At 44.9% G+C, this 26,081-nt stretch overlaps 1 long non-coding RNA gene across 1 annotated transcript in view; it reads right to left on the bottom strand.

The window, feature by feature from the left end:
• Nucleotides 1-26,081, bottom strand: part of LOC103891846 (uncharacterized) — a 53,371-nt gene that overhangs the window by 18,136 nt on the left and 9,154 nt on the right. Inside the window, exon 2 of the long non-coding RNA XR_010141765.1 lies at nucleotides 14,310-14,427. This is a non-coding gene — a long non-coding RNA (uncharacterized LOC103891846). The remainder of the gene's footprint in view (nucleotides 1-14,309; nucleotides 14,428-26,081) is intronic.

The raw sequence follows: 26,081 nt of genomic DNA, 5'->3' as shown, positions 1-26,081 counted from the left end.
GTGCCTCAGAGAGCTGGTGCAGCCAGAGGCAGAGGACTCCGGTGAAGCTTAAACTGGGACCTGAGGGTGGCTTCAGTTCTGGCGTATGGAGAGAGTGGGTCAGCCTTCAAGGCTGGGAGAAAACCCTGGCCTTAAGGAAATGTTGACTCTGGGGATGGAAGTAAGAAGCAGGCTAGACCCCACTTGGCCCCTGGTCCATGGCCCCTGTGGCCACACTGTGCTTCATCTCTTTCCTATCAACTCCTTTTCACCACCTGCAAATACTGTTTTGGGACCAGCCAACTTTGTATCCTGTAGAGAGGATAAAAACCAGCTGTCCCCCAAAGGGGAGGGAGGATATCACAGGAGAGAAAGAACTATGAGTCAACAGAGGAGGGGAAGGATTCAGTGTGGGTTCTGCCCCTCTAGCTTGGTGCCTGGGCCAAGAGGTGGGCATGGGGAAGTCTCAAGGGTAAAGCAAGCTCCAGGGACTCAGATGTTGGCTTTGAAGCACTGGCAAGGCAGCCCTGGGCCTAAAGGTCTCTCAGGGACCAGAAATGGACAGTCATGTCTGTTGATAATGTTCTCCTTCAATATTTTGAAGTGACAAGAGGACGTGAGATGATGACAATAGGCTTCGAAGCAGAGCTGATTCAGCTGATGTGGGAACTACATGTTAACATGTCAGAGACGACATGTTAGATTCAAAATGAAGCAGGGTCTCCAGGACACCGGATATTAAAGCATTTATAGTGTAGGTAGTCTGGGTACAGAGCAAGTGAGTGGCATTAGACAGTCTGCGCATGTAGTAGGTGAGTGGCAGATGAAATTACGTTTCCCATCCTTGTGTTATGACACTTTTCCCCGAGCATCTTGCAGAATGCTACCACATCAGCCAGGCCTCAGTGCCTCAGGTCCTCCTACAGATGGCGATGCAGTGACCAAAGCCCTATGCCTGGAAACCAAGGGCAGAGAACCCAAGGCCCAAGCCCCTTTTGAAGCTGCAGAACTAGGACCATGAAGATTCAGTAATGCTTCTTGGCTGCCTAGCACTCTGCCCAATCTCTCTTCCCTACACTGTGCTGCTCAGTCTCAGAGACCCACAAGGATAAATGAGAATCTCAGAGTCCAAAATCTGCCCAAGCCTAAGGGTAGAACTACATTGCCATCCACCAAGGTTCATCCACAGGGCAAAGCTGGGATGAAGCTGAGGGCCCAGGAGTGGTAATAGGCAGAGAATGAGGACATTCGGCTGAAATGACTATCAGCTACTCTACTTCTACTGGGCTGAAACTATGCCTATGCTGTCTAGTACAGTAGCCACTAGCCACATGTGTCTGATTGGATTTAAATTAGTTAAAATTGAATGCAATTACAAATTCAGTTCCTAAGTCACACTAGCCACACTTCAAGTGCTCAGTCACCACATGTGGCTATTGGTTACCTTATTGGATAGCACAGGTGGAGAACATTTCCATCACTGCAGAAGTTTCTGTTGGATAGGTCTGTGGCACTCCAAAGTAAGATCAACGCTAAAATCAAGCCTCACCTCTTACACCATGTACAAAATAGGCTTTTCTGTCTCCATTTCCCTTTTCTCATGTATAGCCTTCCTCCTTTCTTTCTCTGGGCCCCTCCTCCTCAGATGCCTGAGGCTCCCTGCTCCATTGTGGCCAGACCTTTGCAGGCAGTGATATTCCTTGCCTGCTGACCTCTCGGTTAGCTCCTCCTCCTATACCTTGGCTTCCTGGCTCCCTTTCATAAAAGTGGAGCACAGGAGAATTGCACAGGGGGCATTGCAGTGTGGAGTGTATGTTCTGGGCCCCTGCCTTTTTTCCTCCCCTGGTGACTTGGGCTGGACCTAAGGTTGCCTGAACCCACCTCATCTGAGCCCAGAGCTGGACCTAGGTTACCAGGCCTCTCTTCAGAGGGTCCTTTAGACCTTGAGAGCACCCTTCCCCTTGGCCAAGAGATTCCTGGTTCTTTGAGCCTCCAAGTCAAATATTCCTAGCACGTCTTCCCTGCAGGACACCATGCTCCTAAGGTGAGGATATGGGTGCCTACTAATGCTACCCCATGGTAGCATTGGGATGTTGTCCAAGCTCCCCGTGTCTTTTCCATCTGTTCCATTCTCAGGTGCTTCTTCCCAATCCTCTATCGCGAAATGTCCTCTGTGCTTTTAGGCATGTGACAGAGATTGCTGATTGATCACCAAATCCATCTCACCTTCTCTGGCATATGGCTAGGCTTTATTTCCCAGGCTGCCTTGCAGGTTAGCTGTGTTCTTGGGAACGAGTTTTGGTCAGTGGAATGTGAGGTGATGTGTGCCACTTTCAGACCTGACTATAAAAACATCCCAGTGTGGTCTCAATGTTCTTTCTGCATCCGCTGGACACCAAATCCCAGGGCAGCCTTGGTTGGAGACGGCAAAACCATGGCCACCCAGGTCCCTGAGTAACTGAGTAGAGCACAAGCCCATGCTACCAACCCGGACCTGCCCTGGAGTGAAAGGAGCCAGGAGACAAGACACACTCAACATGTATACATATATGTGCACAGGCTATCATCACATCTGGTTGGGGGTGCTCCTCTGGGCTCCCAGCCTGGTACTATTTCTAGTTAACAGGCAGGGCATGTCTGCCTCAAGGATCTGTGGATGAGGGGCCTTCTGCTTCCCCAGACACCTTCCTGTCCATGTCGCCTTTCAAGTTAGTCCGCAAATTGCTTTGGACAATCTTGCTCAGATCCTCAGGCCAGAAAGAACATTTCTTTCCCTGCAGGCTGATGACTTGGCTCTCGCCACTTGGCAAGCTTCTTCCTCTCACTGTGGAGAATGGGGCCAAGTGATGGTCAGAGGAGGGACCAAGGACTCCAGCTGAGACCAGATCTGATTCTAAGTGGTCAAAGGAGCCCCTAACCTTGGCCTTCCCTGCATACCTCTTGCAGATAGAAGCTGCTGTGTCAGCAAATTTTGATTCAAGTTTCAGAGACTAGATTTGATGCACAGAAAGACCCTGCTTGATTTACCAAAGAGGCACAGGACAGAAGGCCTTCCTCAGGCTGTCTCTGGCAATTTCCCACTGTCCCGCCCCAGGGATGAGAGGGGCGGTAGTCTCCCCAGACTGTGTCCATGGGTCTGGGGGTCCTTCCGCTTCCACTACTCTGTGATGCCTGCTGGGTGGGGTCTTCGGTGAGGCACATGCTCCAGCTAGTCTAAACTGCGTTAGAAGTAGTTTCTTAAACTACCTTTGTCAAGTGCTCATCAAGCCACAAATGAACAGCTGCCCCCTGCCTTGAGCCCGATGCCTGGATTATTCATCCTTTTTGGCTTTCAGATCCTCTTTTTGGATCCAGACAGATACTGCTCCTTCCACAGCCACCTTAGTTTGTAATGTCATCTTCCCAGTCACCCCCTCCCCACTCCTGGCCCTTTTCTCTTTTTGGTTGGGCGCATCTACCTCTTCTCTAGGCCCCTCCTTTCATCCTGGATAGAGTCTCTGGGGCATGGCTCTAGGCTTCTCTTGATTCTAATCAGTTCCTTTCCCCCTTATCCCAGCAGCCTCACATTCATTTTGTTGGCTCCTCTCCATTTTACTGAGCTTTCCTTAAAATATCTCCTTCCTTTTTATCTATCTCTGTTCCATCCCCTTGGAAGTGTGGTCTTTAATAGGCCCTTGTTTCTCATGCCTCCTGGGGCTCTTTCCTTCCTCATTACGACAATCCACCTTGTCCAGGCACCACCCTGCAGCTACTAGAATACATATCACTGATGGAGTGTGGAATATGTGCCAGGCACTATGTAAATGCTTTGCCTGCATTTTTTCACTTCATTTCCTCACAATAACCCCTTGACAGCAAATACTATCACCCCCTTTTAGAGTGAGGAAACTGAGGGAGAACCACAGAGGTTGAGAAATTTGCCCAGAGCCACAGTCCATGGGAGGAGGAATTCCAGTCCAGCTCTCTCATGCTCCCTGCTCACCCTGCCTCACACACACCCCAAGTCAGCAGATATTTATGAAAAGCCTACTGCATACAAAGTGCTGTGGGTAATAGTTATGTGGGGAGGAAACAGAAAGAAACAAGATTCTGTCTATGCCCTCAAAGAGCATCGCATAGGGTAGGAGACATGCATACGTATGTACAACACTACATGGAAAGCCTAAGGGTTAAACACAAGCACAGTTTCTGAGCGCTTAGGAGAGGGAGTGGCCTAGCATGAGAGATGGGAATCTCCCTACAGGAGGCTCTTGCTTCCTTGAATCAAAAATCTAAACATGGAACGAGAGTGCATTTCAGGCAGGGATGCTCCAATCACGACAGGAGAGCAGGATTTGTTGCAGGCCATCTTAGCTGTTCAGTACTTGAGCTCCGCATCAGATTCCTGATCACGTTGGCCTTGGACAAGGAATCTAACATCTTGAGGTATCAGTTTTTTAATCTGCAAATTGGAGGATGCATACTACCTGCGTCATAGGAGCGTTGGGAGGATTAATTGAGATAGCACATTTTGAGTAAAGAATTTAGCATAATAACGGGTATGTTTTAAGTGCTCAGTGATTATCATTCCCATAACCTTTCTTCTTGCCACAAAGTTTCCCACTCCTATGCAGTGAAAAAGGGCACTTATTGAATATCTCCTTAGAGTGAGGTGGCTTCACATGGGTTAATTCATTCAATTCTCAGAACAAAGCTGTAAGTTTTGTTTGGTGTAGTTGGTTGTCATCATTTTAACAAATGAGGGAACCCAGGCCCGGAGGGCTTAGCAATTTGCTCAAGGTCATCTGGTTAAGAGAGCCTTCATCAGGACTCCAGTGGCTCTGCCTGGCTCTGCAAGGCCACGTATTTTCCCTCTGCGTGAGTCACCAAAAAGTCCTGGAGTGGAGTCACCAAGTGGAAGTGGAGGCATCAAGATCCAGGGGGACCTCAGAGCACATCAGGCCCCAAGATGTGGGCCTGTGGAAGGAGAGAGCCTAGTGGACTACTTTAAGTTAATGCTGGGCATTCTCCTGGTGACCCTGTGAATACTGAGCTATTTTACTGCTCACAGTGGGGATAGGCAACCAGAGCATCTGGTTTTCCCTGAAAATGTCTACATTTCCACCAAAATCTGGCCAGTCTGCATGTGGTAAAGGTAGGAGGATGTTGTCTATCCTTGCTACAAGGTAATAGGCGGACACTGGGAGTTGGCATCTTGTTGTAATAGACATAGGATTCGAAGATAGATAGACATAGATTCAAATCTCAGCCCCAAGCCTTGAAAGCTGGGTGACCCTGCATGAGGCATTTCTGACTGGCCCTTGCTTTTCTGTCTCTAAACACGGATGATCATAATCATACCTGTCTTCACTGACTCCATACAGTGGTCATTAGATCCAATGAGTCAACACATGGGAGTACAATTTACAGAGTCAGTTATAACCGGGCATTAGCTGTCAAATGAATGAATCGGGTATCTAGGACAGTTCACTGCCTGAGGAAGGAAATCCAACCAATCCCCTGCCTGAGAGCCGAGAGCAGCCAGCTCTAAGGCACCTCCTGGGGGATCTTGCAGCCCTCTGGCACTGATTTCTTTCTTCTCCAACTCCCTACCCCCACATGTTTATAGTCCACATCACATCTAGTTCTCACGGTTCAGAAAGTCCTCCAAGCCAGCCCATCTGAATTCTTTAATGACACCCCCACAGCTGTTACCCAGCGCCACACACAGAGCAGACGCTGAATCACTGCTTATTGACTGAATCAGCAATGGGGTACCTGCTCCTGCCCTGCTTGTTTTCCTTTGCAGAGCCTCCTTCTATCAATACTTTCCCCCTCACATGGAATCCATCCTCACACAGGCCTTTCAGGAGGAAACTTCCCCTGGGCTCCTGACCAGTGTTTCTTTTCAGAGCTTCATCATTTCCCAGGTGGCTGAGGTTGTAGATTTCAAAGCAAGGCCACAGAACGTAAGCTCTGGGCTGGTTTTCACTGCTTCTGCCAGCCCTGCTGCTTACCCTCACACGTCCCTGAAAAGCTTTGGCTGGAACCAGATGCCAATAGGCTAAGGTCCCTGTTGCCTGGCCCTCCACAGCATCCAAACCAGCAAACCAGGGGCTTCCCTGGGGCCGAGTGACCTTCTCTGGGAAGTAGGCCAGAGCTCAGCAAAGTGCTGCCTCTTCAGCCACTGTGACTGTGTGAGGCCTGGGCTGAATCCCAAAGAACGAGGGCCCAGCTCTGCAGCCGAGAATCTCAGTAGGGGCAAGGCTACAGGGACCTCCATGGTCAGCAAGCTCAACCTTGTCATTGTCCAGAGGAGGACACTAAGGCCCAAAGAGGCTTGGCAACGTGGATAAGGTAGCAATCTGAGAGCAGAGTTGTGCTAGGCCATGGTCCTGTCTCCCAGCCCAGGGCTATTTACACCACCCAACAGCTCCTAGTGCCTGGATGAGAAGATTCCAAAGCCCAGCTTTCAATTCTTTCCTTTTGAGTCGCTCTTTGGCTTTCCCAGCCATCCCAGAAGAAGATGGCTGTTTGATTTATTCATTCTTCCAATTTCAGATTAGGAAGGACTGGAAAGAACAGGGGCTATAAGGTAAATACTATTATTGTCCCTATTTTATAGATGGGGACACTGAGACTTGGAGACATCAAGTATCTTGCCTAAGGTCCCACAGCCAGTACATGGTGGTGCTGGAATTGCAATATAGGTGACTGGCTCTATCACATTATGCTGCCAGCACTACACACCTGGTGGATTACCCCTCAACCTGCGAAGCACTTGCTGCTCCTTGGCGCCCTAAAGGTTAGGCTGGAGTGAGGAAAACTCAGTCTGTCTCTCACCTGGGGTTGGGTAACATAAGCAGTGGCTAGAGTGTAGTAGAGAGGATTTAGCCAAAGAGAAATCCCTAAAGAGGCAGAGAGACTCCAAGATTTGAGCAGCTCACCATAGGGATTGAGCCACTTTCTCCAGATGGTCACAGATGAGGATTCTAGCAGCAACTGCAAATGACAGGAACTTTACTTCTCCTGGTTCCACTGTTCTCTGAGCCTCAGTTCTATTTATTTTTTAATCAGTAAAACTGGGAACTCAAATTACTTGTCCAAGATTCCTTCCTCATCAATAGCAAACAAGTATTGAGCAAGGTGCTGAGCCTTTACATAGCAGCATCAGCACCCACCATCCCTCCTGGAGAGGAATGGGCAACAAAGTCCTTGCTTCAAGGTCTTAGATTAGTTGAGAAAACACATTTTGAAGAGTGCATAAACTGGTCCTTGATTGCAGGTTCAAGTGGCCCTTCTAACCATCAGTCCATAAAGGGAATGGGAATTTGGGGAATGGCTCCTTCCCATTCCATCCTCCAGTTTCCTCCCATTCCAGGCCTATTTCACCTCCCTGATTTCTTAACCCTCAGACTTCAAGAGGCCACGCGAGCCTTCACACACTTCGCATATTTCTGCAGCAGGACTCTATGGGGGCCAGAGAAGCCTGGGGAGAGGTGGCTCCACGTGCTTTACCCAGAACAGCATGCCTTCAGGTTGAGTTCACCCTGCCCAGACTGACAGCATGTTGGGCATCCACTCCTCACTTCCATTCTCAAAAAAACATCTGCTTCAACGGTTATCCCAGGCACACAGTCCCCCGACCAGGATGAGAGAGAGCTGGGAAGGAGAAAGAATCGCAATCTGCACACTTGCTTCATTATTCCACTTAATACTCACAGTAGCACCACCAGTTTATAGACAAGGAAATCAAGTCTGAAAATGACTTACCCAAGGTCCCATGACATATAGATGGAAAACCATGACACAAAGGCAAATCTGACTCCAAACCTGCCTCCTAACCACTCAGGTATCAGATTTGGCATTCATCCATTCATATCCAGCGAGTTAGCCTTTTATGCACTTCCAAATGGGGATTTCAGTCCAGCCTAAGGAGAGCCTCAAACTTCTTTAGTGAAGTCTAGGCATTCTCTGAAGCAAACGGCCCCACCCATCCACCGTGGCAGGCCTGGCCTCCCATGGCCCCTCTGTGACACGTAGACTGGGCTGCCCCTGCTACTTGAAACACTTTGCTGGGAAGAGATCCCTCCAGCCTTCTCCCTGAGCCATCGCATGTTATCAGCCTCATCCTTCCTTCCTTCCCCATGCAGGAGGGAGCGACTTTGCCAGTCCAGAGGTCTGAGGTCTCAGCCTTGCCAGGTGACATCTGGGGCCTCATAGCCCTCGCTTGAGAGGCCCTTGCCGGAGAGGCCCAACATGCCCACAACCCTCGGAATGTTTGCAGCTTGGCAGGACTGAGTGACCCAGTTTCCCCAGCAGGGAAGCTCACTAGGCTAGTGGGCTGTGCAGGGTTTGGCATCTGCACGTCTCTCCTGCCCTCTGCTGGTCACCAGGCAGGAGGCTTGCCAGGGCAGGCAATCCCACACTGCGTCCGCTATGGGAATTGACTCTCAGGCCTGTAAATATTTGCTGAATTAACTGAATGAATGAGTGTATTGTGTACAGTTCTAGGCTTTAGGGCCTAAAGTGGCCGAAGAGACAGGAGCTACTCTGGGAAAAGAGTGAATTCTGCTGAGCTGGGCCTGTGTTCCCAGCAGGCCTCCCCCTATACTTTCCTCCTGCCTCCCTGCATAACCAGCCCTCCGCTCCCTCACAGGCCCTCCCGTGCCTCACAGCGTGTTGCCATCCTAGGATGAATTAGATCTTCCCAGGCCCAGGTCAACTAGTTTCATCACCACCTGACTCGTTAACATTTCCTGTACCACATTCCCATGGAGAGGTCTCAAATCTGTTTGAATGCCTCCAATGGCAGGCACTCACTATCAGGTAGCCCTTTCCACTTTCTGAGGGCTATAATCGAAAGAATGCTCTTTTTTCTTCACACTAAATCAGCCCTGACACTTCCACTTAGAGACCCAGTTCTTACCTGTTGGTCACTCAGAAGTCTGACCAGGCCACCCTGTGACAGCCTTTCAACTCCTTGAAGACGGCAGTCATATTCCCGAGACTTCTCTTCTCCCTGGCAAACACACTGGGCTCTATACTTCCTGCCATTTATCTTAGTAAGTCTGGAAGACTCGGACAATGACTCTCCAGTGGTGGAATTCTAAAAGATGAAGGTATTTTCAGTCTGAAGACCTTCTGCACTTGAACTTAGCCAAAAGGCTGAGAAGTGAGTCTGAAGATCTTCTGAAAGGCAACTTTCTGTCTACTCTAGGAGAAGTCCTAAATCACAAAATGGGATAATTATTTGGTCACAGCTTGCAAATTTACAAAGCTCTTTCATAGGCCACCATCTCAGTGTGTAAAAGTATCTTCCTCCCAATTTTAGGGATGAAAACAGCAAGGCCTCACAGAGGAAAAATGCTTTACTGGTGATCATACAGGAAGCAAAAGCTAAGTGGTACTCAGACTCAATCTTCTGATTCCAAGTCTACCATTCTTTCTACAAAGGCATTGCTGCTTCTGCCTTTTGAGAACATAAAAAGAAAAAAAAAAAGGCAGATAACAAGTATTGAGCACTTACTATATGCCAGACATTGTTCTAAGGGGCTTAATATTTATTAACTTCAGGTTCCAAATGACTTCGTAAGGTATGTATGTACACTTATTATTATTCTAATTTTATTTTCCAGGGTTAGTAAATTCAAAATCCAGGACACTAACCAGTGCAATTCAGCTCCAGAACTGACACTTAACCACATCACCATGGCTCTCCATGCTTGCCTAAGTTTATACATACATCCGTCTTTGTTTCTCTCCTCGCCTCTCATTTATCTGACCAATGACACTGTGGAGAAAGTTAAAGAAGAGTTCCCCAGTGGTGGGAGTAGGGAGACTTTCCTTCCTTCCAAGGCAGTGAACCAGAGGCAGTGAATCCTAGCTCTGCCACTTTTCAGCAAGTGACCTTGGGCTAAGTTATTCAACCTCTCTCCTCTCCTCAGTTTCATCATCTGTAAAACGGAGGTGCCACCAGCACTGACTTCATTGGGTTTCCGTGAGTTATGAGTTAATGTTTTTGTAAAGTGGTTAGAGAAGTGAATTTCTATTACTAAATTTGGACCTTCGGCTGTTTGAGGTGACTGGGGCAAAGTCTAGAGGGTGGGTAAAAGCAGGCACCGTCCTGTGGGAACACAGAAGGAAAGAGTCCTGGAGCCCAGACGGAGGATGGGCTGGGGGAGGTGGAGTGGAGAGAGAAACTGATGGAGAACCAGGATAACTTTTGGTGGGATCTGACCCTTTCATGGAGTCACAGTTTCTCTGAGTTAAAAGTATCTTTCTAGGGCGTCTAATCCAGCCAAGCAGTGGAGCAGGCACAAGTCTCCAGTCTTAGCCAGAGGCCTTGGAAGATGAAGAATTCCATTGCCTAAGACTGAGGGCACACTGCATTAAAATAAATGACACTTGGCAGGCTGGAGTTGAGGGATGTTCTCTCTGGCCTCTTGAAGAAACTAGACAGCAGGGATATAAGGTCCAGATGCCTTTACACCTGGCCTCAATTTGGTCTCATATTCTGTTCTCAGGAACAATACAAATCTGTAGCAGAACTGCATGAGTTCCAAGCTGATGGCACACTGATAATAATAGCTAACACTCATGAGGGATTCCCATGCACTAGATGCAATTCTGAATGCTCACTTGTGTTAACTCATTTAATTTTTACGTCACTGCTTTAACGGTATTAGCCCCACTTTACCCAGGAGGAAATGGATGCACTGGGAAGTTCAAACACTTGATCATCATCATGCAGCAAGTTGTGATGAAAAATCAGAGGATGAGGACCAGACCCTCTGACTCCAGGAGCAGTATTCTTAACTATTATAAAAAGCCAGCCATAGGCGGATCACTTGAGGTCAGGAGTTCAAGACCTCCCTGGCCAACATGGTGAAACTCCGTCTCTACTAAAAATACAAAAATTAGCCAGTCGTGGTGGCGGGCACCTGTAATCCCAGCTACTCAGGAGGCTGAGGCACGAGAATTGCTTGAACCCGGGGGGCAGAGGTTGCAGTGAGCTGAGATTGCACCACTGCACCCCAGCCTGGGTGACAGCGAGACTCCATCTCAAAAAAAAAAAAAAAGCCAGCCATTATCCTCATTTCAGAAATTATTGAAATTGTGTATTAAAGAATATTCATTTTGAAAAAGTAACCAAATCTTTAAAGGCTTCAGAGAAGCAGATTTCTCTTGTAGCTTGTGGCAGCATTTTCTCAGAACCGGACGGGGCCACCAGTAGCGTCCTTCATTCCTATATCCGGGTGCTTGTTCCATGCAGGCATGGTATTAGGTTCTGGGGATGCTGCACACAGTGACACACACTCAGTCACTGCCCTGATGGGGTTTTACAACCTGGTGAGGCAGAGAGATACTGGTCAAATAGTCACACCAACATGTAATCCACAACTACAATAAATGCTATGAAGGGAAAGTCTAGAATGCTCCAAGAGTGCATTATGGGTAGCAAGAACTGCCCTAGACTGGGGTGCGGGGTGGGGGAGGGATGTGTCAGGAAAAACTTTGCCTCTAGGTTTTTATATAAAAGAATGTCTTTGGGCTGGGTGCAGTGGCTCACGCCTATAATCCCAGCGCTTTGGGAGGCTGAGGAGGGAGGATTGCTTGAGCCCAGGAGATTAAGACCAGCCTGGGAAACATAGTGAGACCTTGTCTCTACGAAAACAAAAAATTAATTAGCCAGATATGGTGGCACATGCCTATAGTCCCAGCTACTTGGGAGGCTGAGGTGGGAGGATCACTTGAGCCCAGGAGGTTGAGGCTGCAGTGAGCTATGATCAGCCACTACACTCCAGCCTAGGTGACAGAGTGAAACCCTATCCCTTAAAAGAATATATATTTTTCTAAGGTTATTTCTGAGTTAGTGTAAATAATGGACATGGACTCAAGTTTCACTTAGAGTTTCAATACTTAGACACAGGAAAGCTTCACCAAGAAACTTCTGAGACTGCATAGTCCTGGGGTAAAGAGGGTCAAAAATGCTTCTGGGGTGTCCATAGTGAGCTGGCATGAAGGAATCTTCATTGATCCCAGGAACTTACAGTGCTCTGGCTCTTGTTTCTAGAAATGACAATCCCTACACATTCACGGCATGCCCCACCCAGCCTTTAGTAGCAGAGTGATGTTAGGAGCCCTGGCTGGCTCTGGAGCCAGATGGACACATGTGGTAAATTCCTTAATTTCTAGTCTTCAGTTTCTGCTCTATAAAATGGGGTGATAATAATATCTACTTCCAGGGTTAATGTGAGACGTAAATGAGATAAGACATAGGAAGTACCTGAGAATTATGTGGATCGCAGCAAGTGTTCAAAAAATGTTAGCTAGTATAGCCTCCAATTCTAACTACGAACAGGCAGGACAGTGAGATGAACCTGTATTTATCTCTAGATATAACATGGAATTCCATTTCTTTCTAAGCAAACCATTGCTTATTTCCACACCATTGTTTCCTTCTTTTTTTCCCTCCTTTCCTATTTACCTGCCAGTTTACATTATCTAATTTTATAAACCTTCATGGGAAAAGGTCATGTGACAAAAAATTGCTTGGTATTTCCTATGTGAAAAGACAAAAGAGAATCAATATGGAAATCGAGTTCTGTTCAACATTCCCAATGGTTATTTATAAAATTTACCCAGAGGGAGAGAAAGAATTCTAAATATAAAAATCACATAGAAATTTCCATTTAGGGAGCCCCAAAGTACTTTATTTTTAATGTATTATTATGATTGCAGAGGCTACTGTTAAATTTCAGATGCTGCGGTAATGCTGTGGGGGTGGCCAGAAAACCTGCAGGTGGATTTCGCCCACAACATCTCTGGGGCCCGGGGAAGAGGGGGTCTTCGAGTGGCTTTCAGAGCTTAACCACACTCTAAGAAGCTACCTTGATGGCGGCTCCAGGCAGTGCACTTCAGAAATGCTTTTCTCTATCCCCAAAATGGAAATGAATCTATAAAGAAAAATATGACTCCGCAGGGGATTCCTGCCTAGGTGTGTCCTGTGTGTGTGTGTGAAAGCTGCATCCAGATTCCTGACCCTCTGAGGGCAGGAAAGCAGCTCCTGCTCCCCCAGTCTCTAATAGAACACTCTATCACTTATCTCCCTCCCTCGACAATGGCTGGAATGCTGCCTCTCCAGGCAAAAGTAACTGCTAACCATAATTATACTTGACATTTGGACAACACTTTATAGCCACTAATTAGTTAAATGCACACAGCACCCTGTGAGAACCAGAAGGATCCCAGCTCTACTTCGTGGAGGGGAAAGGCCGGGTGGGGAGTAAGACCTCAGGTGCAGCTCGAATCAGAGAGGCAATGTTTCCGGACCCTGCTGCCACTCCCCGCCCAACACCACAAGCTCTGGGCAGCTATTAATAACAAGGATGTTAGTTTTCTTCTCCCTCAGAAAGACAATGAGGTGAAGGTCCCCTAAAGTATTTCTTCTGCTATGGTAATGGTAATACAAACAGTACGGTCAGCAATCTCTGCATCAATCCGAAGTCCTGGTTAACTGACTACCAAGCACCTTTTGAGCTCTGACTATACATATATCTGTACTTCACCTGTGCTGAACATCGTGGGGAAAAGGCAGGCCTCCATTCCTTCCCTCAAGGAGCTCATAACCTAGCTGCATTGGAGTGGGGCAAAATAGCGGCCATGAAATAATCAGAGGGTAAATCAACAGGAGAGAATGATGTGGAACGAAGTTTGCTGAAGACTGAATGAAGGAAGGACTTGTTGCTCCAGCTCCTGGGAGTGCCGTGAATGGACAACCAGCAGCGGTCACCCACTCGGGGATTTCCTCAACTGCAGAGAGCTGCCTTGCCCAAGCTCATGCTCCTTTCCATGGTGGCCCATCCAGTGACTGGACAATGCAGAAACATAAAGGCTCATCCATCTTAGCCCATTGTGGGACAACTCTGAAGGAACATTCTAACTCCAGAGCTCCCCACTGAGTCAGCTGAGGCTGTGTTGGGCCTGTATTGCAGCTCCACTTTTTATCCTTCCCAATTCTAGTTCCTTCTCTTCCCTGCCACAGGTGTCCATCTTAAAGTAACCCCTTAAGAAAAACCCTGCATGCTAAGCTCTGCCTCAGAGTTCACTTCCCAGGGAACCCAATATTAGAAATTTAGATAAATGGACTTCAGTTAGGGGCCTACTCCAGAATTAGGGAAGTAGGATGTGGAACCAACATAAAGGAAGAAGAAAAAATAGGACTTTGTAGCAGATTATTTTCAGAGAGAGAAAAGTCAAAGATAAAAGGTTTTAGTCAGCCTGTGCAACATGGTGAAACCCTGTCTCTACAAAATATGCAAACATTAGATGGGCATGGTGGCGTGTACCTGTAATCCCAGCTACTTGGAGGGCTGAGGTGGGAGGATGGCTTGAGCCCGGGAGGCAGAGGTCACAGTGAGCCGAGATGGCACCACTGCACTCCAGCCTGCGTGACAGAGCAATTCCCTGTCTCAAAGAAAAAAAAAAAGAAAAATATTTTAGTCTATGTTTTTTTAAAAAGTTATCATTTTACAATAATAATAATAATAATAATAATAATAATAATAATAATGGGATGGAGGTTTGTTGTGATAAATTCTCCTTTAGACTTGAGTTGACAACAAAACTTCCAAGTGGAGATATCTTGGGGGCAATTGTGTATATAAAATAAGTCAATTTGGGAGCTATGTCAATTGTTTTTTCCAAAGATGGCCACAACACATGTTCCCATCCCACGTGTTCTTCTATACTGTCAACTGGCCATTGCCCTCATCAAGAAGTGGAGTCTAATTCCTCCCACCCCCCTTGAATCTGGACCACTTGAGACTGCTTCAACTAATTGAGTTCAGTAGAGGAGATGTTGTGTGACTTCTGAAGCTAGATCAGAAAAGGCCATGCAACTTCTGCCTGGTTCTCTTGAAATGAAGCCATATGTCATGTAAGAAGTCTGACTACCCCCAGACTACCCTGCTGGAGAGGCTGTGTACAGCAGATGACAGCTGGCATCAGCTGCCAACCATGCATCTTTATTTATCTTAGCACAGACAAGATAAATAAAGCCCCAACCAACATCCAACTACAACTATGAAGGAGACCTCAAGTGTGAACCACCCAGCAGAGCCCTTCCCAGATTTCTGACCCACAATTGTTTTAAGCTACTAAGCACTGGAGTAATTTGTTATGTAGCAACAGTAAGGGGGAAAGGGTCATTAGCAGAGAAAAGAATAGAACCTCATCATTCTGTCCTGCACAATACCTTCCTGTCTTCCAGTCTTGCTCCACCCCACTCTGCCCTGCTTCACCTACCCTACCCTATCACTATCTACTTTCCACATAGCCACCAGGGATCCTTCTTAAGCAGTTCCCAGCTAATCTGATCAAATCGCTTTTCTTGAAAACATTCCATGGTCCCTAATGGCCTGTAAATGTCCTCAGATTTCAGTGTGCATTCAAAACCATCTATATGATACACAGTATGTATCAGTAATCATCTGTGTGATGGTTAATTTTTGTGTCAACTTGATTGAGCCACAGGGTGTCCAGACATTCGGTCAAACATTATTCTGAGTATGTCTGTGAGGGTGTTTCTGGGTAAGACTAACATTTGGCCGGTCACAGTGACTCACACGGGCAATCTCAGCACTTTGGGAGGCTGAGGCAGGCAGATCACTTGAGCCCAAGTGTTCGAAACCAGCCTGGCCAACATGGTAAAACCCCGTCACTACTAAAATACAAAAATTAGCCAGGTGGGCATGCTGGCAGGCGCCTGTAATCCCAGCTACTCAAGAGGCTGAGGCACAAGAATTGCTTGGACCTGGGAGGTGGAGGTTGCAGTGAGCTGAGATCACACCACTGCACTCCAGCCTGGGTGACAGAGTGAGGCTCTGTCACAAAACAAACAAACAAACACCTAACATTTGACCTAGTAGACTGAGTAAAGCAGACTGCCCTCCCTAATGTGGGTAAACCTCATCTAATCAATTGAAGACCCAAATAGAACAAAAGGGCTGAGTAAAAGGAAACTCCTCCTGCCTGACTACTTGAGCTGCACACAGGTCTTTTCCTGCCTTCAGATTCCCACTAAAAAATGGGTTGTTCTTGGGTCTCCAGCCTGCCAACTTTCAGAATGAAACTAACATTGAGGCCAGGCGCGGTGGCTCACACCTATAATACCAGCACTTTGGGAGGCTGAGGCGGGCAGATCACTTGAGGTCAGGAGTTCGAGACCAGTCTGACCAACATGGAGAAACCCCGTCTCTACTAAAAATACAAAAAATTAGCTGGGTGTGGTGGCACATGCCTGTAATCCCAGCTACTCGGGAGGCTGAGGTAGGAGAATCACTTGAACCCAGGAGGCGGAGGTTGTGGTGAGCTGTGATCACGCCATTGCACTCCAGCCTGGGCAGCAAGAGTGAAACTCCATCTCAAAAATAAATAAAAGAAACTAACATCATCAGCTCTCCTGAGTCTCAAGCTAGCTGATTGCAGATCTCGGGACCTCTGAGCCTCTATAATTGCATAAGCCAATTCCTTACAATAAATCATATACCTATGTATACACACACAGAGTCATGAGCCACATAATGACATTTTGGTCAATGATGAACACTGTCTTATAGGACAATGGTCCTATAAGATCATAATACTGTATTTTTGCTATACTTTTTCTAGGTTTAAATATGTTAGATACACAAATACTCCTGTGTTACAATTGCCTATAGTATTTAGTACATTAACATGCTGTACAGGTGTGTAGCCTAGTAGCAATAGGCTATCCATATAGCCTAGGTGTATGGTAGACTATGCTCTCTGGGTTTGTTTAAATATACTCTATGATGTTTGCAGAATGATGAAATCACCTAATGATGCTTTTCTCAGAATGTATCCCTACTGTTAAGTAACACATGGGATCCAGGAATTTGCTTTTTAAAACAAGATCCCCAAAACAAAAACAATAGATAAATAAAAATAAAATAAAATGAAAAAAAAAGAAGATCCCCACGTGATTTTGATTTTGATTCTGACACCAGTTGACAAACCTTAACCTACAGAATACAGTCCTTCAAAGCCCATTATTCTACACCCCTTTTTGTTAAGCATAAAAATCTCACCACCATCCTCAAGAAGACAATGATTTTGCTGCAGAACCTCTGGAACTTCTATATTTACCTATATTTATCCAGTTTTCCTAGTTTGAGCTGTAATTTCTGTAATTCATATTATGAAAACAATAATTTTATTCTCATTCTTGTTATATAAATGTATAAAATTGAATCTATAAATTAATATTTTATGTAATGTGGTTTTAAATATGCAGTTTGTAAAATTTGTAAGTTAAATTGCAACAGTAGGAATACATTTTTCATATGCAGTCCCCCTTCAGATACATATTGTTCCCTTCACCATCCCCTTCCATGCCTCCAGAGAATGTAATACTCTGCCTCACTGTGTTGAAAACCACTACTTTAGCTAGTGAGGGCTCCCTAGAGATCCCTGTTTGTGCTATTACCTCCACCTGGAAGACTATTTGTTTCTTTGACAAATATTTGTTGAAAATTTAGCACATGCCAGGTGTGGTGCTATGCAATGTACCCCCTCCCCCGATAGAGAAGTAATCGATTCTTTCTCTGAGGGCCACAGGCCCTGAGTGTGCACTTCTATAACAGCCTCTCCACTCCGTGATATAGTTAGCTGACTCCTTCACTACACTGTGCAGCCTCTAAGGTCAGGGACTACATCTTGTTCATCTTTGTATCCATCACTGGCACAGTGCCCAACACCCAGTAGGAACTCAATTAATGTTGATGAATGAGTTAATAAACCAATGATGATAGTCCAGTGTCGGGCACAGCACAGATGACCAACAAATATTGGTTGAAATGAAATTGAATTGAAAGTGCAGGTCACAGAAACAAGGGCAGAAAGAATTTAAAGAAAGAGGAGTTGTGACACTGTCAAAAAGATACCAAAAGATCAAAGAGGGTAAGCACTGGGGTGAAAAAGAAAGAGAAAACATTGGATTTGACGAAACTGAAGTTAATATTAAGTCCTAGCATTAGCAGCGATGGACAAAACATTTATCACAAAACCAACAAGATCAGTATTTAATTGTCTTCAGCATGTTCGTGGTACTTCTTTAAATCCAGTTACTAGGTATGTAAGTTCCTGTGAATGCTGCAGGTTTATTATGCCTCACTCTTCACTACATAGCCAGTTAAAATGCTCACACACAAAGATCTTCTACTCACACTTGAATTTTAGATTTAACAATATAATTGTATTTTCTATGAAAAGATGAGACCACCAGCTAAGGTGTGATCACCCCAGATACTTTCTCTCTCCATTCATTCACCAAACAAATGTTTACTGTGCTACATACTGTGCTGAGTAGAGTCCATTCTTCAGCTAACTGTGCAGGTTCTATTTGTAGAACTTGTTTGTGCTTGTGGCGCCATTTTAAACATCTTAAATCCTAGACTTGCCTGGATTCCCAAGGCAGCTTGACTCTTGGGAAATTTCTCTCTCTCTCTTTTTTTTTTTAAAAAAACAGAGTCTCACTCTGTCACCCAGGCTGGAGTGCAGTGGCGTGATCTCGGCTCACTGCCACCTCCACCTCCACCTCCTGGATTCAAGCAATTCTTGTGCCTCAGCCTTCCAAGTAGCTGGGACTACAGGTGTGCATCACCACGCCTGGCTAATTTTTGTATTTTAGTAAAGACGGGATTTCACAATGTTACCCAGGATGGTCTCAAACTCCTGACCTCAAGTGATTCGTCCGCCTCGGCCTCCCAAAGTGCTGGGATTACAGGCATGAGTCACCGTGCCCTGCCAATTCTTGGGAAATTTCTCTTAGTACACATTTAGAACACTTCCTGCCATTTGCTGCTTCCAGAAACAGCACTAGCATTGGCATCCAAGTTGTCTCTCTTGAGTAGAAGTGTTGCCCCCAGTATGTCCTGGTTTATATCCTGCGGTCAAATAAGTTGAGGGCTTCTTTACTGCAGGATTTGACAGTCTTTTATATGAAAATATGTGTGGGTGGGGGTAGAGATGGAGGCTTAAATAATATGGTATAAAGGGTTTTCTAAAGTCATTTGATTTTTTACTCAACTTCATTTTATAGGATATTTGAAAATATTATCATAGATTACGTTCATTCATTCACTCAGCAACAATTTTTGTGTGCCAATTATGTGCCTGGCAGTGTGCTGAGACTGGATTAAATGGTGACTAACCAGACATACTGTCCTGACATTATGAAGACTTGGGGGGAGATACACATGAATCAAATGCACTAAACTGTAAATCAAATAATCATAAGAAATATAAAATTGTAATTTTGACAGGTGCAATAAAGAAAAGTCACATTACATGGCCAAATGAGAGCCTATAATAGGGAGCTTCAGACTGGTCAGGGAAGGCTGCTCTGAGGAGGTGACCTGGGGCTGATATCTAAAGTATGAGTAGGAGTTCATATGGGGATGAGGGTGGAGAGGAGCATTTGCCCCAGGATGGGATAGAAAGAAAGCCAGTGAAAGAATGGAGAGCAAGATGAGGCTAGAATGATAGAAAAGGGCACACCATATAGGGCCCTATAGGCCATGTTGGGAATTTGTTTTTATCAAAGGAGTATGGAAGCCATTCAAATTGCTGAGCGGAGAACTCATCAGAGGTGAGCCAGAGTGAATCTAGGTGAGCTGTTTAAAAAGCTATTGAAGTGGTTCAGGATGGTGGTAACTTAGCCTAAGATGATGGTGGCGGAAGAGATGCTGAAAAAAAATCAATTCACGTGTCTAGATCAATCCCTCTTCTACAAAGCAGTTGAACCCACACAGAGCTGGCTTTGTAATAACTCATAGATACCCATTCACTTCTCCAGAAATCTCCCCTCTGTACCTAAAGAATTGGGAATGGGGAAAGAAGTGGTCTGCTCTTACCTCAATTCATTCAAGCAAAGCATTGTGCAGAAACATGTCTTAAAATTAGAGATGTTCTCTGGAACATCTATTATTAGGATCCAAAAAGAGCCCCAGGACTCTCTTTCCAGCCTAACATCCACCTGTAACCATGCTCTTTGGGGCCTACCATTTACTCTTCATGACTGCAAGTTTGATTTATGTACCTGGGAATTTCAAAGCTGGGAGGGATTATAGAAGTCATCATCACCCTCAACCATATGCAAAAATTCCTATATTTCTGAAAAACGTCTCAAACAAGAGTCAACTCATTCTATACCCAATTATACTAATTATTAGAATCCCAAATACAAGTCTTTCATCCTGTCCCCAAGCCTCTGGGGTCTTTAGAGTTTAAGCATCATCTCACAACTGCCCATAGCAATTCCTGACATTCTTACAGTTACCTACTCTCTTATTTACTCACAACAACTCCAGTTTACAGAGGGGTTAAGTGCCATGCCCAAGGTTACACACTAAGGACACTTAAGAGTCAGCACCCCTCATAAAACATTGCTTGGAATGTAATCAGAATTCTATACTGTGCATTCTGTACTGTCTGGAATGTTACAATGAACACATATAACTGGCCTGGTTTTCCCAGTCTGTGCTGTCTACTTTCACTAAATTTTTACACTTGACAACTTTTTTTTTTTGACAGATAAAATTCTATGTATTTATCACATACAAGATAATATTTTGAAGGCTTAACTTTTAAATATTTATATTTTAATTATTCATTGACTAATTTTTAAGTGTACCTGGTTTTTGTCCCCATATAAGCAAATTCTGGGTAGGAATCATATCATGATTTTCTCCCTGTATTTTAACTGTATTAGGCACATAAAACATGATTAATAATGATAAATTAGTTGATTTATTAAAGGAAATCACAATTTTTTTTTTTTTTTGAAACAGTTTTGCTCTGTCACCCAGGCTAGAATGCAGTGACGTGATCTTGGCTCACTGCAACCTCTGCCTCCTGGGCTCAAGTGATTCTCCTGCCTCAGCTTCCCAAGTAGCTGGGACTACAGGTGCCCACCACAATGCGTGGCAAACTTTTGTGTGTTTTGTAGAGACGGGTTTTCGCTATATTGCCCAGGCTGGTCTCGAACTCTTGATCTCAAGCAATCCACCCGCCTCAGCCTCCCAAAGTGCTGGGATTTGAGGTGTCAGCCACCATGCCCTGCCTGGAACTTACAATTTAAAAATTTCATGGCAATACTGCTTTTACCCATGCTACATATATACAAACATTTGCAGAAATCCACTTTTTTGCTTTTTTTTTTTTGAGTCAGAGTCTCTATCTGTCGCCCAGGCTGGAGTGCAGTGGCTCGATCTCAGCTCACTGCAACCTCTGCATCCCGGGTTGAAGCTATTCTGCCTCACCCTGCTGAGTAGCTGGGATTACAGGCACACACCACCACACCTGGATAATTTTTGTATTTTTAGTAGAGACAGGTTTCCCCATGTTGGCCAGGGTGGTCTTTAACTCTTAACCTCAAGGAATCCGCCTACCTTGGCCTCCCAAAATGCTGGGATTATAGGTGTGAGCCACCGTGCCCAGCCACAACTCCACTTTTTTTCTACTAGATGATTTACAGCTGTTTCAAGAGGCTGGATTTCTCTAAACTTGGTCTCATCTCGCTAATAGTGGGCTCACAGAAATAGCTTGTGAGATCTCAGAAGTTGATTGCATTTGTGTGACAGACTTGATGTGCTAAAACACCCCAGAAAATATCTGAATCTACCATGTTTTGTCCAATTGAAACACAGTTGGCTGGGAGCAGTGGCTCATGCCTTTAATCCCAGCACCTTGGGAGGCCAAGGCAGTCTTCTATTTAATTAATTTTAAAACCATAAAAAAGAAGAGGAAAAAGAAAAAAGAAACACAGTTGGTAACAGATGTACTCATATTCTATCAACTTTATAACCATACCAGTTTTTATAGGTGGGTGGAATTTCAGATGTGAGAGATAGGAAGACTGCATAGAATATACTCTCAAGAGCTCTTTAAATTGATATCTCCACCAGACACTAGAAACAGCAAGAGAATTTTGCCTAATACCCAATAAACAGCTGAAAATCAAACTTTTATTGTCTCTGACTGTAGACACTTTGTCCAATAATTGAGAGTCCCTGAATCTCCATCTCCTTTGCAAGACACCTACATTTTGCCTCTAAACTGTCCACAATCAAGTGAAATACTCTCTTGTGGTTGCTATAAACTACTGAGGTTAAAGTACCATTCTTGAAGCAGGCAATTAATAACATAGTTACTGTATCTTTCTACATTACATTTGTATAGAATTGTCTGCACCACTTGTTATCAACTTTTCCGTTAAAATATTGCACTTATTCACAACAAAGAACAGGAGAATGGATATTGGTTACACAACAAGCAGTGTCATCCACAATATGGAAGGATGACTTAAAATCAAATACTTTGCACAGACTCTGGTGGCGGCCAGGGGACCAATCAGGGTACACATATTATTCTTCTTAAATATTTGTAAAATATATTAGATCTCTAAGCCTCAGTTTCTTTTTCTGAAGAAAAAGGGATTATAAGCCTACCTGTCTCCTGGGGTTGTTGTGAGGGTAAAGTAAGCTAATGTGAGGAAAGTTTTAGCGGAGTGCCTGGCATGTAGTATGTGCTCAATAAAGGCTGGCTTTTATTTGTCAGTGAATGGATCATGTGATGATTTATTTGTTCACATTTCTACTTTGGGAAGGAGAGGCAGCTTCTCAAGACCCACGTCATTTCCAACAACCTGTTTCACATGGGATACAGTGGAAAGTGTCCAGTGGTGGCAGTCAGTGGACTTGAGTTCTGTCCCTTGCAGACTTATGTGCCAAATTGGGAAAGTCACAAAACATAGAATTACAGGACTTGACAGGGAGAGATTCTGTCTAGAGAATCTGGGGCTCCTGAATGGTGCTACTGCTCCTTTCCCTTCAACTCTACTGCCTCCCTCTTTAAAAACAAAATAAGGAAGGCCGGGCATGGTGGCTCATGCCTGTAATCCCAGCACTTTGGGAGGCCGAGGCGGGTGGATCACGAGGTCAGGAGATCGAGACCATCCTGGCTATCACAGTGAAACCCCGTCTCTATTAAAAATACAAAAAATTAGCCAGGCGTGGTGGCGGGCACCTGTAGTCCCAGCTACTGCGGAGGCTGAGGCAGGAGAATCGCTTGAACCCAGGAGGCGGAGCTTGCAGTGAGCCGAGATCACGCCACTGCACTCTAGCCTGGGCAACAGAGTAAGACTCCATCTAAAAAAAAAACCAAAAATACAAAAAACAAGGCTGGGTGCAGTGGCTCACGCCTGTAATCTCAACACTTTGGTAGGCCGAGGCGGGTGGATTACCTGAGGTCAGGAGTTTGAGACCAGCCTGACCAAAATGCTGAAACCCTGTCTCTACTAAAAATACAAAAAATTAGCCAGGCGTGGTGGCAGGTGCCTGTAATCCCAGCTACTCAGGAGGCTGAGGCAGGAGAATCCCTTGAACTTGAGGGGCAGAAGTTGGAGTGAGCAGAGGTCGCACCGTTGCACTCCAGCCTGGGCAACAAGAGCGAAACTCCACCTCAAAAAAAACAAAAAAACAAATACCATCAACAACAATCATAATTAGCTGAATTTTAGTTTTCTAAATCTGCAATTTAGTTTTCTAATCTGCAATTAAGATATTAATGTTTGTCTTTACTCATATGATTACTGTGAGAATCGAATTAGATAATGTAAATCAAATCATGAAATGACATGCTATAATTGAATCCTACTAAGTACCATGGACTTTACATGCATTGTGTCATATAATTCACCCAGTATGGAGTTGTGGAAGAAACTGCTGGTTGGCCCCAGTGTCTGCTCTTCCCCTTTTCCTTAGATATAAAACCTCTGCTTTTTAGTTGGGCTAAAATAAATTTAAAAATACACTTCCCAGCCTCCCTTGCAGCTAAATGTAGCCAGATGTCTATGTTTTGGCTAATGAGATATAGGTGGAATTTTAGTGTGTCACTTCCAGGTAGTGTTGTAAAAGGAAGCTGGCATGCTGCTGTTCCTCCATTCTTTCCTGTTGGCTGACTGGAATGCTTATCATGGCTGCAACTTGAGAAGCCATGTCAGATCATAATGCAGTAGAAGTGCAGAGCCACAAAATAGAAGGAAATAATCCGTTCCTTAAAAGTTTTCTGAGTCATTTAGAGGAAGTTGGAGATATCCCTTTACTTTACCCTTTGTGAACCGGAAGTATCTGAGACAGGTCTCATCAATTAGAAAGTCTATTTTGCCAAAGTTAAGGACGCATGCCCATGACACAGCCTTAGGAGGTCCTGACAACATGTACCCAAGGTGGTCAGGGCACAGTTTGGTTTTATACATTTTAGGGCGACATGAGACATCAATCAATACATGCAAGATGTACATTGGTTTGGTTGGGAAAAGTGAGACAACTTGAAGTGGGGAGGCAGCTTCCAGGTCATAGGTAGATAAGAGACAGATGGTTGCATTCTTTTGAGTTTCTCATTAGCCTTTCCAAAGGAAGCAATCAGATATGCATTTATCTTAGCAGAAGGATGACTTTGAGTTCTGTCTGTCCTTTGTCTGCAAGGAATTTCCCTGTGGACAAATTGCGAGTGAGGTATGTAGCTTTTTTATTTTAGTAGCTATCTTTTTTAGGAATAGAATGGGAAGCAGGTTTGCCCTAAGCAGTTCCAAGCTTGATTTTTCCCTTTGGCTTAGTGATTTGGGGATCCCACGATTTATTTTCCTTTCACACCTTAAGTATTTCAGCATGTGTTTCCGACCTTAAAGGCATTATCTTAATAACCCCAGAACATTGATCAAAATCAGGAACTATAACATTGGTACATTACTATTAACTAATTCATAATACATATTCAAATTGTATTCATTTTCCCAGTACAGGTTGAGCATCCTTAACATGAAATTTCAAATGCTCCCAAACCCAAAACTTTTTGAGTACTGACATGAAGCCGCAAGTGGAAATTTCCACACATAAACATTAACACAAACTTGGTTCCATGCACAAAATTATTATTACTTTATTTTCTTTTGAGACGGAGTCTTACCATATTGCCCAGGCTGGAGTGCAGTGGCACCATCTTGGCTCACTGCAACCTCCGCCTCCCGGGTTCAAGTGATTCTCCTGTCTCAGCCTCCCAAGCAGCTGGGATTACAGGCGCATGCCACCATGCCCGGCTAATTTTTGTATTTTAGTAGAGACAGGGTTTCACCATGTTGGCCAGGCTGGTCTCGAACTCCTGACGTCAGGTGATCCGCCCGCCTTGGCCTCCCAAAGTGCTGGGATTACAGTCATGAGCCACTGCGCCCAGCCAAAATTATTTAAAATATTGTATAAAATTATCTTCAAGCTATAAGGTATATATGAAACATAAATGAATTTCATGTTTAGACTTGGGTCCCATCCCCAAGATATCTCATTATGTATATGCAAATATTTCAAAATCCAGAAAAAAAAATCTGAAACACTTCTGGACCCAAGCATTTGGATAAGAGATACTCCATTTGTTTTGTGCTTTATAGCTTATTTTCCCATCTAGGATATAAGGTAGCATTAGGCATTGATTTTATTGACATGTCTCTCGTTTATTCTGGAAGAAATTCAACTTCTATAACTAAAAACTTGATAGCTAACTGGAATAAAGCGAATTTTCTTAAGGTAAGGATAATAAGAAAACAAACAAAATGTGTAATAAACATCATCTTAAATGGAGAAACATTAGAAGTACTCCTTTTAAAATTAGGAATAATAAGCCGGGTGCAGTGGCTCACACCTGTAATCCCAGCGCTCTGGGAGGCCGAGGTGGATGGATCACCTGAGGACAGGAGTTCGAGACCAGCCTGACCAAAGTGGTGAAACCCCATCTCTACTAATGTAGCAGGACAAGCCACAGACAAAACCCCTCAGACACCAGGTTAAAGAAGGAAGATGCTTTATTCGGCTGGGAGCATCGGCAGAATTGCGTCTCAAGAACCGAGCTCCCTGAAGAAAGAGTTCCTAGCCCTTTTAAGGGCTTACAACTCTAAGGAGTCCACGTGAAAAGGTCGTGATAGATTGAGCAAGCAAGAGGTGTGTGACTATGTCCACAAACGCTAGCGGTGGGGGTAAGCAAGGCAA

The sequence above is a fragment of the Pongo abelii genome, chromosome 1 (assembly GCF_028885655.2).
Source record: "Pongo abelii isolate AG06213 chromosome 1, NHGRI_mPonAbe1-v2.0_pri, whole genome shotgun sequence".
NCBI classification, from domain to species: Eukaryota; Metazoa; Chordata; class Mammalia; order Primates; family Hominidae; genus Pongo; species Pongo abelii.
This window is presented reverse-complemented; position numbering and strand designations above follow the sequence as displayed.